Source organism: Pleurodeles waltl, chromosome 2_1 (genome assembly GCF_031143425.1).
Source record: "Pleurodeles waltl isolate 20211129_DDA chromosome 2_1, aPleWal1.hap1.20221129, whole genome shotgun sequence".
Lineage (NCBI taxonomy): Eukaryota > Metazoa > Chordata > Amphibia > Caudata > Salamandridae > Pleurodeles > Pleurodeles waltl.
Window position 1 is genome coordinate 166,126,225 of NC_090438.1, and position 13,348 is coordinate 166,139,572.

Here is a 13,348-nt window from a genome sequence, read left to right on the forward strand (position 1 = left end):
TACCCTGACAAAGTGGTGCTTTGTACTGGGGCCTCCTTTCTGCCAAAAGTGGTTACACCCTTCCATGTAGGCCAATCCATTACCTTGCCTACTTTTCATGCAACCCCGCATCCTTCTAAGGACGAGGGCCAACTCCACTGCCTGGACCCATAAAGAACATTGCCGTTCTGCCTTGATCGTACCAAACAGTTCTGAGTAGAAGATCAACCCTTTGTTGGTTATTTGGGTGCGAAGAAAGGTTGGACATTGTAGAAGAAAACCAACTCCAGATGGGTAATACTCTGCCTTAAAATATGCTACGCACGGGCAAAGTAGCAACCCCCTGAAGGCTTGCGTGCCTATTCTACCCAGGCTAAAGCTTTGACCACTGTGTTAGCACTTGTGGGTGTCCCTGCACACATTTACCAAACACTACTGCCTGTATAGTCAGATCCTTAGGAATGGCACTTTTGCCCGTTTGGTCCTGCAGGACTTTCTATTATGATCTTAGCTTGGAGTCCCACCTCTGGGGTGGTATTGCTTGGGTATCTATTCAGAGGTAAGGAATCTGCAATTAGATGTCTCTATCAGATGGACAAATTACTTATCTTTTGTAATGGCCTTATCTGGTAGAGGCAATATCTAGTTACAGATTCCTTACCGTCCCACCCATCTTTCCCACTATGCAAACTGATTTCTAGGGACTCCCTTTCAGGAACCTAGCTTTGACGCACCAGTGGTCAGTGTTGTTCCTGGCTCTGTTCTTCTGATGTGGAAAGCTGTGAAAAGAAACAGAGAGAAGTGTGCCTGGGTGGCGCCAATATAGGACCTGGCACGGACACTGACTGACTTTGAGATGATGGACACCACCTAACGGTCCTGGCGATCGAAGCTTGAGGAAAATCTCCGGATCCAGACTGAAGCCTGGAGAAATTCTAAAGTCTGGAATCTGCAACAAGATATTGTCTCTACCAGATAAGGCATTACCAAAGGTAAGGAACTTGTTATTTATAGATTCCTTAGTTTGTACTGAATTAGAGATTTTTTATTTGCATGTCCTTATATTCCTGAGTTTAATATATTATCAAATGAACAGCTCCACATAAGCAGTGATTATGCCCATGTTTTGGGATATAAATTTGTAAAAATGTGCAAATCATCATATTCAGTGTGTTCTTCTGGCTAGCCGGTCAGGTCATAGAAGGTCTGGCTTGTACCAATAGATTCCTTATTTTGTACAGAATTAGACATTTTTCAAAATGTATGTATAGTCCTGAGTTTAATATGTTAACTGTAATTTTGCCGCAATGTTGTAATCTTCGCTAATATTACATAATTTACTCTGCCAACTATATTCCTTAGGAAAACCCACACATTTTGACATTTCTGGACTCCAGGCATTCAGGGCAGCGTTTTTTTGGTCAGTGTTCCAGGAGTTAGAAATTACGTTTTTCCATTTATAAAATGAAACCAAGTATACAAAAATAGCCTCACGTTTTTATATTTATGTCATCTGGCTAAAGTGAGATACTGATGTGGGGTTTGCACCAATATATAGCCCTGAATGTACTTTAAAAAAAAAATGTTAAAAAAAACTGTCATGAGTGCACAAAAAGACCAAAGAGGTAGTCGCTATAGAGCCTGGCTGCAAGATGGCCACCACTCTGTGAGGCTGTGCCGGCCGATGTGTTTTATCCAAAATTTAGCCTGGAAAAATAAGGGTATCTGAATGAACTGACTCTGGGGCCGCTTTGCAGGTGCCCTGCTACATTCTTAAATCGGATTTCGCCCTGAAAAGACAAGAGAACGGTGCTGTTTAGGCCAGGAGAGGGCCCTAAACGCATGGCCGCACCACCATCTTGGGGCCTATGCCGGAGATCCTCACCACTTGTGATTCCCCCGGACGTACCTGCCCCAGATGCAGGATCAGACCCTGAACATTTACTAAACTGTTCTGTTGGGAGTTTTACACTGGGTGTGTAGATACTGTTCGGCCAGATTGGGGGAAGAGGGGTCCAAAGTAGGTTGTGTGTTTCTGGGACAATGCTGGTTGCGGCTTGTTGACTGCTTTATGCCCTTCCCTTTCCCCTCTTTACCTCTGGATTACTGTGCGCTGCAGCATGGCTATTGAGGCCTGAGCGATTTAGATGTATGTTTGACTTGTTTACTCCACATGCAGTCAGTTAAGGTAATTACCTGGAATATCCGAAGGCTTAATGACTGTCATTAAGCGCAACAGATGCTAGCATAACTACAGTGGCATTTGGTGGACATTTGCTTTTTACAAGGACAACACATCACTGAGAGTCCGGCTGGGGGCGGGTTGGGTGTTAGAGCGCCATGTGGCATACTTCAACTATGCTTGCTGTGTGGACATTCCCATTTGTAAGGGAGTGGCATGGCGATTGAAGCATGCTGTCTGTGACCAACAAGGGAGATATGTCATCATAGCTGGGGTCTTGAATAGCCAACCAATTAGGCTCATTGCTGTTTATGAGCTGAATACTGTCCGCATTTTTTTTTTACAGTGGTGTGGCCGATAGCTGGCTCCCAGGGCCCTGGTGTGGCATTGTGGGGGTGGCAACTATGTTATACTTGACCCTGTGGTGGAGAGGTCCAGCGACTCTAAGCACCTGCATCCGAAAGCAAGAACCCAACTGCGCTTACTCTTGACTGACTTTGGTCTTACAGTATAAAACATTGGCGCTCTAGACACCTGGCAGATACTGAGGGAACTTGTATTGCTGCAGTGCATCCCACGTGGTTACGCATTGATTTCTAGTTAGCCACTATTGATGTAGATGCATGGACTAGAGACATTACACGCTTACCGTGGACTCTGTCTGATCATGCCCAGTTCTATTGGTACACGAGTTCCTTGTGGCCCCCTCACAGGCGTTCACCTGGAGTCTGCTGTCGGGCTAGGTACGAGATCAAGTATTTAGAGAGTAAATTAGGGCTGCAATTGCAGATTACTTTGAGCACAATGAGCTTGCATTGCTAAACAGGCTGGGGTGCTTCATTCGCTGCGAGATGAGCTTGTGTATCTGGAGAGGGAGATTAGAGCACTAGAACTCCAATACTAAAGGGAAGGTGCCACCATGGTGCTTGCAACCATTAGAAGCAAGCTAGTGGAGTATGAGGAAGCGGTGCAAAGAAGAGCTAACTATCTAGATAAGAGCATACGCCTGCTGCAACAGAGAGGGAGATGGAGCAGGTAGGACTCTAGCACACATGCTCCATAAACCGTGGGCGAGTGATTATATCACTGAACTGCAGAAAGACACTGCAAGGGATAAGTGTGGGGGATGAAGTTATTCAGCACATAATTATACAATTTTTGTCTGCGCTCTACTGAACTGTGCAGGATAAACCCACTCATGACATAATAGACTACTTTGATTCCATACAGCTCCTGTATCTGGAAGACGTCATAGTAAATATTGGGATGAGCCCTTTTCAGGGGAAGAGCTGGTGCAGGTAATTTTGGACATGCCTGTGGACAGAGTACTGGGCCTTGATGGCCCAGCGTCACTTTTATGAAGAATATGTGCGCGCAACATTGTGCAGAGCTTTTATAGTGATTATTCACAAGCCAGGTAATGACCCTCAATTATGTCATACCACCCCCTATCCATGATTAACACAGACAACAAGATCTTATCCAAGCTCATAGCTTCCCACTTATTGCCGCTCCTGCCGAGTATTGTGAGGCTGGACCAGTCCAGTTTTGTGCCAGGGGAGTCTGCCTCCTGCAACCTGCACAGTTTCTTTGCCCCGCTCCACACTATTGAGCCAAGTTTGAGTGCTGCAATGTTTTCCCTGATGCCATCAAGACATTTAATTCTCTTTAGTGGCCATTTTTTTTTGCACTGCTGACACGTCTTGGTGTCAGTCGCTGCTTCATTGGCTTGAGTAGACTGCTGTACAGCAGACTAGGGGCTCGCTTGTGGATCAGTGATAGGGTTACGGCCCTTTTCGAGGTGAAGAGCAGAACCCGTCAGGTGCGCTCCCTGTCCCCCATTTTATTCACCACTGCTATGGAGCCACTTATAGCCCACCTGCTCCAGCACCACACGCATCAGGTACTAGGATTTCAGCCCTGCGCATTCTTTTTGATGTATGAGGATGATGTCACTTTTTATGTTAAAGATCCCTAAACTAACCTGGACCCACTGATGAGATTTTACACAATTTCGAGGTCTTTCTTGGATTTGCATCAATCGGTCCAAGTCAGGATACTAGAAACCCTAAAGTGTGGGCAGATGGTCTGGTGAAATATCTCGGGTGTGGCTGAATAGAGATGTTGCTGCTTTGAGGAGAGATAACTGTGGGCAGCTGGTTATGTGGCTGGAGGAACATGTGGAGAACTGGTGCATACTTGTGCTCTCCCTGACTGGCATGCTCGCCATTGCTAAAATGAGGGTCCTCCCCAGATGTTTTTACCTTTTAATTAACTTAACGATCCGGCTGTCTTTTCCCTCGCTGGCTTCGATCTGCCTTAGTGTCCCTTGCTTGGGCAGGTAAGCAGCCCTGAATCACCTGTGAAATACTCTTCCATTCGAATAAGGGGAGCTTAGGGCCCTGGATATGGACCTGTACTATTACTGCACTCCAGCACAATTTGTGCACTATTGCCTTTTCCTCACGCTGTTTCAGGCCCACACGGTGCCGGTGCACAATCATATCCGGCCTTGTCCTTTTCAGATGGCACTCTTTCTGCTCATCCATCCCCATCCCCCCCTCTAAAACCCCCCCTGGCATCTGCGTGCACAGATACACTGTAGCTTGTACCCTGTGGACTTGGCGGGAGCTTCTGAGGAGTGTCTGGCTGGAACACCTGTATGCTCCCATCGGTGCTGTTGCTTGACCACCCTGGCTATCCTGTCATGTTGGATGCTGGCACTCAGGCCAGATTACGGTCTTTGGGACTGACTTCAGTGGGCTCAGTTTGTCCAGGTGGCTCATTTATAACGGCGCAGCAGGCCCTACACGGCCCTGGCATAACTCTTAAAGACACCTTCATGTGCTATCAGTTCCAAAATTCTGTTAAACCAATGCATTGCTCCTTTCCGGATGTTCTGCCCACCTTCCCAGTGCTGGAGAAGATACTGACCTACCCCTATCCACACCACCTGGTCACAAGGTTGTACGCAAGAATGCATGGTACAGCACTAATCTGTGTACCTTGGGGCCATGGCCCTTTGTATGGCGACCTTGATCCTCCGTTGTCGGATAACAAGTGGCGATACTGATATGCGCAGTTGTGTGCTCTTTCTCCCAAATATAGATTTCGATTAATGCACTTTGAGTACATCCCATGCGTTATCGCACCCCAGAATCCTTGCACAGCGTGGGCCTCCTAGAAGATGCATGGTATGTCGTGTGGCCATGTGCTGGAGATGGCACAGGGTGGTGCGCGCTGCTGACTGGCTCAGAGATATTCCGTACTAGCTGGAACAGTTCATGGCCTACTGGGAGCTGATGCTGGAGTGTGCTCGTCCAAAGGATATTGGTTGCCCACTTGAGATGTCTCTTGCTGTACTCCCAATGCAGGGTGGCTCGAGGATGATGGTGGCTGTGATACAGAAGATTCCAGCCTGTCAGATAATGTGCTGACTCTTCTGGCAGTATGTGTGCCTGGCATGCTTATTTGACACCAATTTTCTACATAGCTGACTGCGTATCTCTCAACTTCCCTTCCACTTTTTCCTTTGTTTTACAAAAGTTATTTTTCACATGTGATTGAGAGCTGCAATGTAGGAAAGTACTCTCTTTTTGGAATGGTTACCCCTACTTTTTGCATGGTGTCAGTGTGTTTTTGACTGTGTTCACTGGGATCCTGCTAACCAGTGATTGTGCTCTCTCCCGCTAAACTACTTCCAGTAGTGATGCATCAACGCATCACTTCTGGAACTCTTTTCCTGCTCCTGTGCTGCATAGCTGACTTCTGGACTCCACCATCGACCTGGTCCTGCATCTTCAGAAGGGTAGGTAGTGGCTCCTGCCACAGCCGGACACTCCAACTTAAACTGGGCTTAGTCCCCTTCCTTTGCAGTTCCTCCTCTGTCAGGATCCTCCTTCTGTTTTCTGCAGTCTTGCTTGGATTTTGCACAGTCCATTTCCAAAGATTACCTGTGGGTTTGGGAAAAAAATAGGTACTTAACTTTTCTCTCCTGGTCACTGAGGGGGCACCCTGGTACTTAGCTTTCAGGGTTGCTAGTTCCCCCAGCTCCCCTCTACAGATTCCACTTCCTTGGGTGGGGTACTGACTCTTGCGTTCCATTTTTCTTAGTATATGGTTCGGTGCGTCCCCCCCCCCCCATATTGCTATTTCACTGTTTTCTATTGCTTTCTATGCCAACTCCTAGCTTTTAATGTGTAAATAATAGTGTGTTTACTCACCTGCTAATAGAGAATTGCCTATACAGTATTTTAGTATTTGTGTTCCCATAATAAAGTTCTTGTGTGGTTCTTTCATGTCTCCGTTGAGTTGACAAATTTTTAGAAAAGAGGTTTTTATCTTTGTTCTCCGATTGAACGTTAGCTGTTTTTTTTTTTCTAGATAAATTGGTCCAAAACCAGTTTAATGACGTAGACTTTCTAAATTGTGATTATACTAAGCTGTTACAATCTTTTCTGTCTTTGTAGGTGAAGATTTGAATAAAACCCAGATGTCTTTGTACATGCAGATAGATTGCACAGGGAATTGCGAATGAAGAGGAACCATCTGTTAACCCCCTTAAATTATTAATTTCTCAACATTATTTTCTTTGTTACGAAAAATGTAATGTTCAGTTGTGCATTTCTGTATTTTAACTAGTTGCTTACCTAGACATTTATTTTCAGTTCATGACTGAAAGTATTACCGATTCATAATGTTTAGCACAATGTGCTGCAAGCAGAAAGTTGCCAGAGTGCAAATTAGGCTATAATGTATGTACAGCGTTCCACTTTTGGTTACCTGGTTATTACCTGGAATTTCGCACTACTTTGAAAACCGAATTGCATTCTTGTTGTTATCCAGAATAAAATTTGATTTTTTTTTTTTATTTAGATTTTTTTTTTCTTTTTTTTTAAATTTACCTCATTTAAAGTCATGTTTTATTTATTACTTGGCTATTTTAATATCAGCGATACACACTTGGGAGCATTGTCTTCATAAAATGCCTAGAAATTATTTGTATATTATGTCTACAACATTAAAAGACCTGTTTGAAAGAACGTTCTATTTCAACGCTAAAACGTCTCCAACCACTTACCTTGTTTGTCATAATGTTTTTTAAAGAAATGGAGAAAATGTTCACAAAATGGAATTAAATTAGGGTTCAATTATACAGCTGCAGGAGCTTTGTATCACCGAACTTTAATCTAAATAGTTTAAAAGTGAATTTTTTTAAAAGACATTTTTATCTGCTGACTTCTACCAGTGTAATCTTTTTTTCTAAATAAACAACAGTTTTCTCAATGGATCGTAAATTGTGTGATTTCGTCATTGTGCACTGCGAATATTTATTGATGTAAGATTCTAAATGCATAAAGAAACATGCACACACACTGCACATATTTCCCATCATAAAGAGTGTGTTTCCAATCTTAGTGATTTAACCATCGTTCTGCCTGCATTTAGAATGTTTTTAAAAAAATGATAGATAGCTTTGAGCGAAAGTCAAGTACTTATTTAAATACAGTGTGTGTAGGGCCAGTAAATCTAAGTTCATAGTTCATCCACAAACACCAGGAAAATATAGAACATCTTACATGTGCACTTTTGAATAATACTGTGATGTTTTGCAGTCACTTAAAATTGTTAAAATCTCCAATACTATTTATGTAATATACTTTTTAATTTAAATTTAAACATGAATCGTCGCAAAATTTGTGAATAATTGTGTGTATGGCAGTTAAGAAAATAGACTTAGGGGAGTATTTACTGCGTTTCTAGTAGGTTGTTTTTTAGTAATGGAAATGTATGAACGTTTGCATTTGGATACAAATTACTTTTTTACATTTGTTGATTTCAGGATATATTGAGTCTTGTAGCAAAAATAAAGTGGCATGTAAATCACTGTGACATATGTAAGCACAAGGGAAAACCTTTGTATGATAGAGCATTGGATTGAGTCTTTATCTTTGATTGTTCCATCATTTAACAGTCTTTTATTGAAACTTTAAATTATTACAGACCGTTTAAATATACTTTCTAATGGACTGGATTCTTGCCTGGAGAATTCTCACCTCTTGAATCTTCTCCAGGTACCAGACTGAATCCGGAAAAGGTGAAGTAGTGCTCCTATGCCAGTAGACTGAGCCATGGCTTTGACTCTAATCCAGCACTTTTCTGAGTGTGGCATCATGGTTGTATATGGCACCTGGCATCCTGATATTAGTTCCATTTTTCTTTTCTCAATGCTCTTCAACTCGGATCTTGAGTTTCTTTCCCATGGAGCTTTGCGCTAAATTATATTTGCAGTTTCTGTGAAAAAACTTGTCACCCCCAATAAGATAAGGTTCTAAAAGATGTCTTCTCTGTTACAATAGAAAGTCCATTTTGTATTCACAGGAGGCATGCCTTTGGCATATAGAACCCACGCATGATTGCAGGTCCCGTCCAAGGGGTGACTTTGTGCAGTTGAGGCACAGACATGGATGGCTTGGGTCAGTGACAAATAACACGGTTATCACCTCTATGCATTCCATTCTCAAGATAAATCCAGTTACCCTCCCACAGAAACCATAGCACGTTCCAAAGGTCGAAACGCATGGCCACTATTGCCAAATATATGTTCTTTGAAATCCAGCTGCCTACTGACATTACCAACTAGTTGGATAGGGCAGTCATCACCAGTATGGTGATTTGGTGCCACACTTAGATTTGTCAAGCTACATACAATTCCTGAACGGACATGCCATTTGGAGAATTCGGAGACAGGGTGAACTCAGCCCTGAAGCATTTCAAAGAGAGCAAGGCAATAGCACACTCTCTCAGACTGGCACCACTTATGCAACAGTTCCCCCAACAATTTTGCTCTTTTCAGGGCTGTAGCAGAGGGCTCCAGCAGAGGCCATATCAAACATTGCCTCAGGAACAGCAGACCTCACAGTCCTTTTGAAGCAGAGGATGGGGATCGGCAACAAGCATTCATGCCACCAGAGGGAACAAACTACTCAATCCCTGGTCCCTCCTTCCTGCAGCTGCTGCAAAACTGCTTTAGTTAGCCCCTAATAGTGTACATTCGTCTGGTAGCAGGTCAGATCATCTTTTACCTCACGAGAAGCAAAGCATCACCTCAGACCAATTGGTGCTCTACAGCATCCAAAATGAATGCATTCTTCCTTTCCTCTCCACCCCTCTGGACATTACTCCTGCACCTTCCAGAGGACCACATGCCATTCTTCAAGGAGAGGTTCAAATCCTCATGGACAAAGGGGCCATAGAGAAGGGTTCCCTGAATTCAGGAGACTGGATGGTACTGTTTGATCTGCAGGATGCCTTGTAGTGTGGTTAGTTTTACGTATCCTTTGCGCATTAGCTTCAGGCTTTAGGCCTTTGTGCACTTTGCCCTGGACGTATTTTATTCATTTGCTTGAAGCTTAGAGCCTCTGTGCACTTTGGTCTAGATGCTTTTTATTAGGCTTCGTACTGTTATTTTTCAAATAGCCAGTTCTACGGTCTTGTTTTTTATTCATATCACACTGTTTAGCCTACTTCAGCACTGGAGTTCTCCATAACACATTCCTGTTCACTCTGTGCTTCAGTCAAGGATACAGTCTGGTACATTGCCGATAGACGTGGTAGGAGTTTAGTCTTTGGTATTCCTGCGTAGGAACATTTTGTGATCACGCTGACATGTTAGTTATAAAATCGCTTCCTTGTCCCAATACACGCAAGAGGGAGATTCCGACCAGGGAACCACATCTAGACGCTGACTGCCTCGTTGCAGATGCTGAACCAAGATCACAGGCCTTTGCTCAGGTATGAGGGCTGATGTCTCCCCAGTGATTCAGAAAGGCAAGCTAGAAGCTTAACATGCTGTGCTCGAAATAGATCAAGCAGAGGGAGAGTAGAAACTAATGGACACGAAGATAGCTTTGTTCTTATGTTTTACTCTCCTGGTGACTATTTCAATCCTACTGTGTTGTATGGTTCTGGTTATTGCGGCTCACGCCTTATTATCTAAAATGCAGTTGTTTTATTAAAACATTATATAAAACTTATACTGCCTTTGTCATTTGTATATGAGATCATACTGTAAATGAGAGAGTTGGTTTGGATCTGAGTGACCACGACTTCCCTGAGAAGTTCCAAAGATGTCATGCGCTCGGCTGCCCAATCATCTCTTCCCCGTGGGAGAAATGAGGCACTGCTAGTTAGCCGGAGCAAAAAACGGATTTAGGGTGACAGCGTTCCTTACACGTGGGTCAGACTCAGTCCCCCACACTGTTATCGATCCTGCTGCCTAGAAATCCAGTAGTCTCATTTAGGATAATGAGAGCCGCCAACGATTGGTCTGGCTCTAATATTTAGGTCCGGCTGACTCTCTCGGTCTCATATATATTTTGACTACTCGGTTCCGTAAGCGGAGACGTCCGTGGGGCTGAGGATTTCCGCCGCCACGGGATAGGTACATCCTATTACTTAGTGGTTGGTTGTTCAAGCTTGAACTTTGAAAGGAAAACCCCGATATTGGTGCGCCTTCTCTGACCTCGTGCTGTTTTTTTACAAATGGCGAATCCTAATGTTGTGAACATAACGCTTAATATGCGACACTCGCTCACAGGACATCTGATAGCACATGGACTGACGGTCCAGGGTGGTCCGGTCACTTTTGTGGTGGACGCCCATGCCGCCTATAGAACAGAACTTTTTTATTCTTGGGTCGCATTTCCAGCAGTTGATGGGGGTACAAACACTTTTCACGAATACACTGTTGCGAATGTCCCTGGACAATACAGGGCTTATGCATATTTAGAGATACCTTTATCTTATCAAGAACACCATAATTGGCTTGATGGCGCCCTCCCACACACAGTAGCACAAGTTAGGTTAGGTCCACTAAGTAATGATGGTCCTACCTGGCCTTTATTGGATACATATACACCTCATCCTGCGGCTGCTCAATTAACAGTGGCTGAAGTTCGTCGTTTATATACAGACTTAACGGCTACATATAGACGATTAGTTCAGTTTGTAATGCAGACACTAAATACAAACGCAGCGCGTGCTGCTCCGGTGCACCCACAAGCAGTGGTTCCGGGTATTAATCCAGCCACTGTGCACTCAGTTATGGGTAAAGTACCGGCTAAACGCGAGGAGACTCCATTTTGGCTGGCGCAGAAAATTAATACGCTGGAAGCAGTATTTCCCCATACGGGACCTCAGGATAAACATAGAATATTGACGATGTGTTTGCCGTATGGGATGGTTCCTCCGGTGGACCTTTGTAATACCTGGGGCACGGTGTTTGCCGCGCTCTACACTACGGCACACGGTACACCGACATTAGATAATTTACCGGAAGTGCTTAAACAAATTCAAGATGAATATGAGGCTGCCCCTGCCTTAGATTTGAGCATGCAGTTAATGGGCAATTTTGCCGCAGTTTCTTCTATTATTTTGAGTAATCTCAAGGGAGAGGCAGTAGCACTAGCACTGCGAATGCGTCTTCGGGACGTTCCGCAGATTAATCAGGAGCGGGAATTTCCGAGAATAATAGCAGAGACATATTCCAGTATTGGTCGCGATAGCCTAGGGGCTAGACCGCAAATACCCCAATTACAGGGTAAAAATAATAAAGATAATGCTAAACAACAGCAACCTGAGGGTACTAAAAAAGCGCTGGGAAAATAAACAGCTAACACCGAAGAAAGATGGGGGACAGTCTCTGCAACCGGAGACCCCGCAGAATAGGTATAATCTCAGGAATAGGGATAATTTGAAGACGCCTGAAAGATATCAATATACTGATACACGCCAATCTCGTTCCTTTCAGGACTCCTCAGAGAAGAGAAGTGAGAGAGGTGGGCGGTCAGAGCGGAGAACCGAGTACGTGAAACCAAGACAGGATTCACAACACTCAACAGAGGTTTCTATTAAACAAGAAGAGAAACCGCTGCAACAAAAACAGCAATTTAAAAAGAAGAAAGTGGGCAGCAGTCTCAGTTAGACATGCCGCTCAAGAGGAGAGTTCTCTTGACGAACAAGACATGGGCGTTGGCACTGTTAGACAGCGCGGCAGAGGTCACAATAGTTCGCCGGAGTCTTCTAAAGCATCTGGAGGTGAAAGCAACTGATGACTTCATACAAGTCGAAACGGCGGATATGCGAGTCTCTGATCCTGATAGAGTATATAAGGTGACTCTGCAATTAGAAGGGGATATTGACCGCATTGTACACGCCATCTTTTGGGACCATGTGGTAAAATCATATGATGTTCTGCTGGCCGAACAAGATTGGCCGCCTGACTTTGTTCGCGACTGTCCAGTGGGGGAAGAGGTTATTACACCTTCCTTCTCACCACTTGTTCCGAGAGAACTAGCGGAGTCCTATAGTAAATTATGGGCTCTTTCACAGGCCCCCGCTCTATATAGAAATAATGTGGGGTGGGATAGACAATCACCTTATCATGTAATTCCAATAAAGGGCGAACCTCAGCTGCAGCCGCAGTATCCTATCAAATTTGAAGCAAGGGCATCGGTTAGGAATATTCTTACACAATTGGAGTACCAGGGTGTAATTGAGCCCTGTGTCTCGCCGATGAATAATCCCTTATTTCCGGTTGCTAAACCGGACCATTCATATAGGATAGTGGTGGATTACAGACATTTAAATGGTCATACACGCACATATGCAATACAGAATTCACATAGCGCAGCGCTTATGAATAATATAGTGCGTAAAAAATACAAAACAACGTTAGATATCTCGAATGGATTTTCCTGCCTAAATATAGCGCCCAAAATTCGGGACTATACCAGTTTCAGTGCGTTTGGCTCTCAGAAAAAGTTTTGTCGTTTGCCTCAGGGGTATAAGAATAGCCCAGGACTGTTTTCGGCTCGTGTAACTGAAATTCTGCACGAGTTGGACCCTGAAGCGTTATCATATGTTGATGACATATATCTGACAGACGATGAGATTCTGCAACATCTAAGGCGTGTATCACCCATTGTTGTGGGGTTTGCTGAAATTGGCTATAAGTTTAATTTTAAGAAATCTAAGATTGCCTTCCTCAGCGTCATTTTCCTGGGATATGAGTTGTTGAGTGAGGGCAAGAGTTAGCGCCACATTTTTGGGAGAAATTTGCTCAATTGCAGCCTCCTAATACGGTTCGGAAGCTCCAGTCGTTGGGGTTTCTGAATTTTGGCAGAA

General features: G+C 44.0%; 1 protein-coding gene across 2 annotated transcripts in view; it reads left to right on the forward strand.

Moving 5' to 3' along the window:
• The window catches only part of THOC2 (THO complex subunit 2), a 900,323-nt gene extending 892,876 nt beyond the window's left edge, over positions 1 to 7,447 (forward strand). For both annotated transcript variants that reach the window (XM_069211944.1, XM_069211952.1), the window contains exon 39: positions 6,631 to 7,447. The gene's annotated coding sequence lies outside the window, so the exon portion shown is untranslated. The remainder of the gene's footprint in view (positions 1 to 6,630) is intronic.
• The last annotated feature ends 5,901 nt before the right edge of the window (positions 7,448 to 13,348 follow it).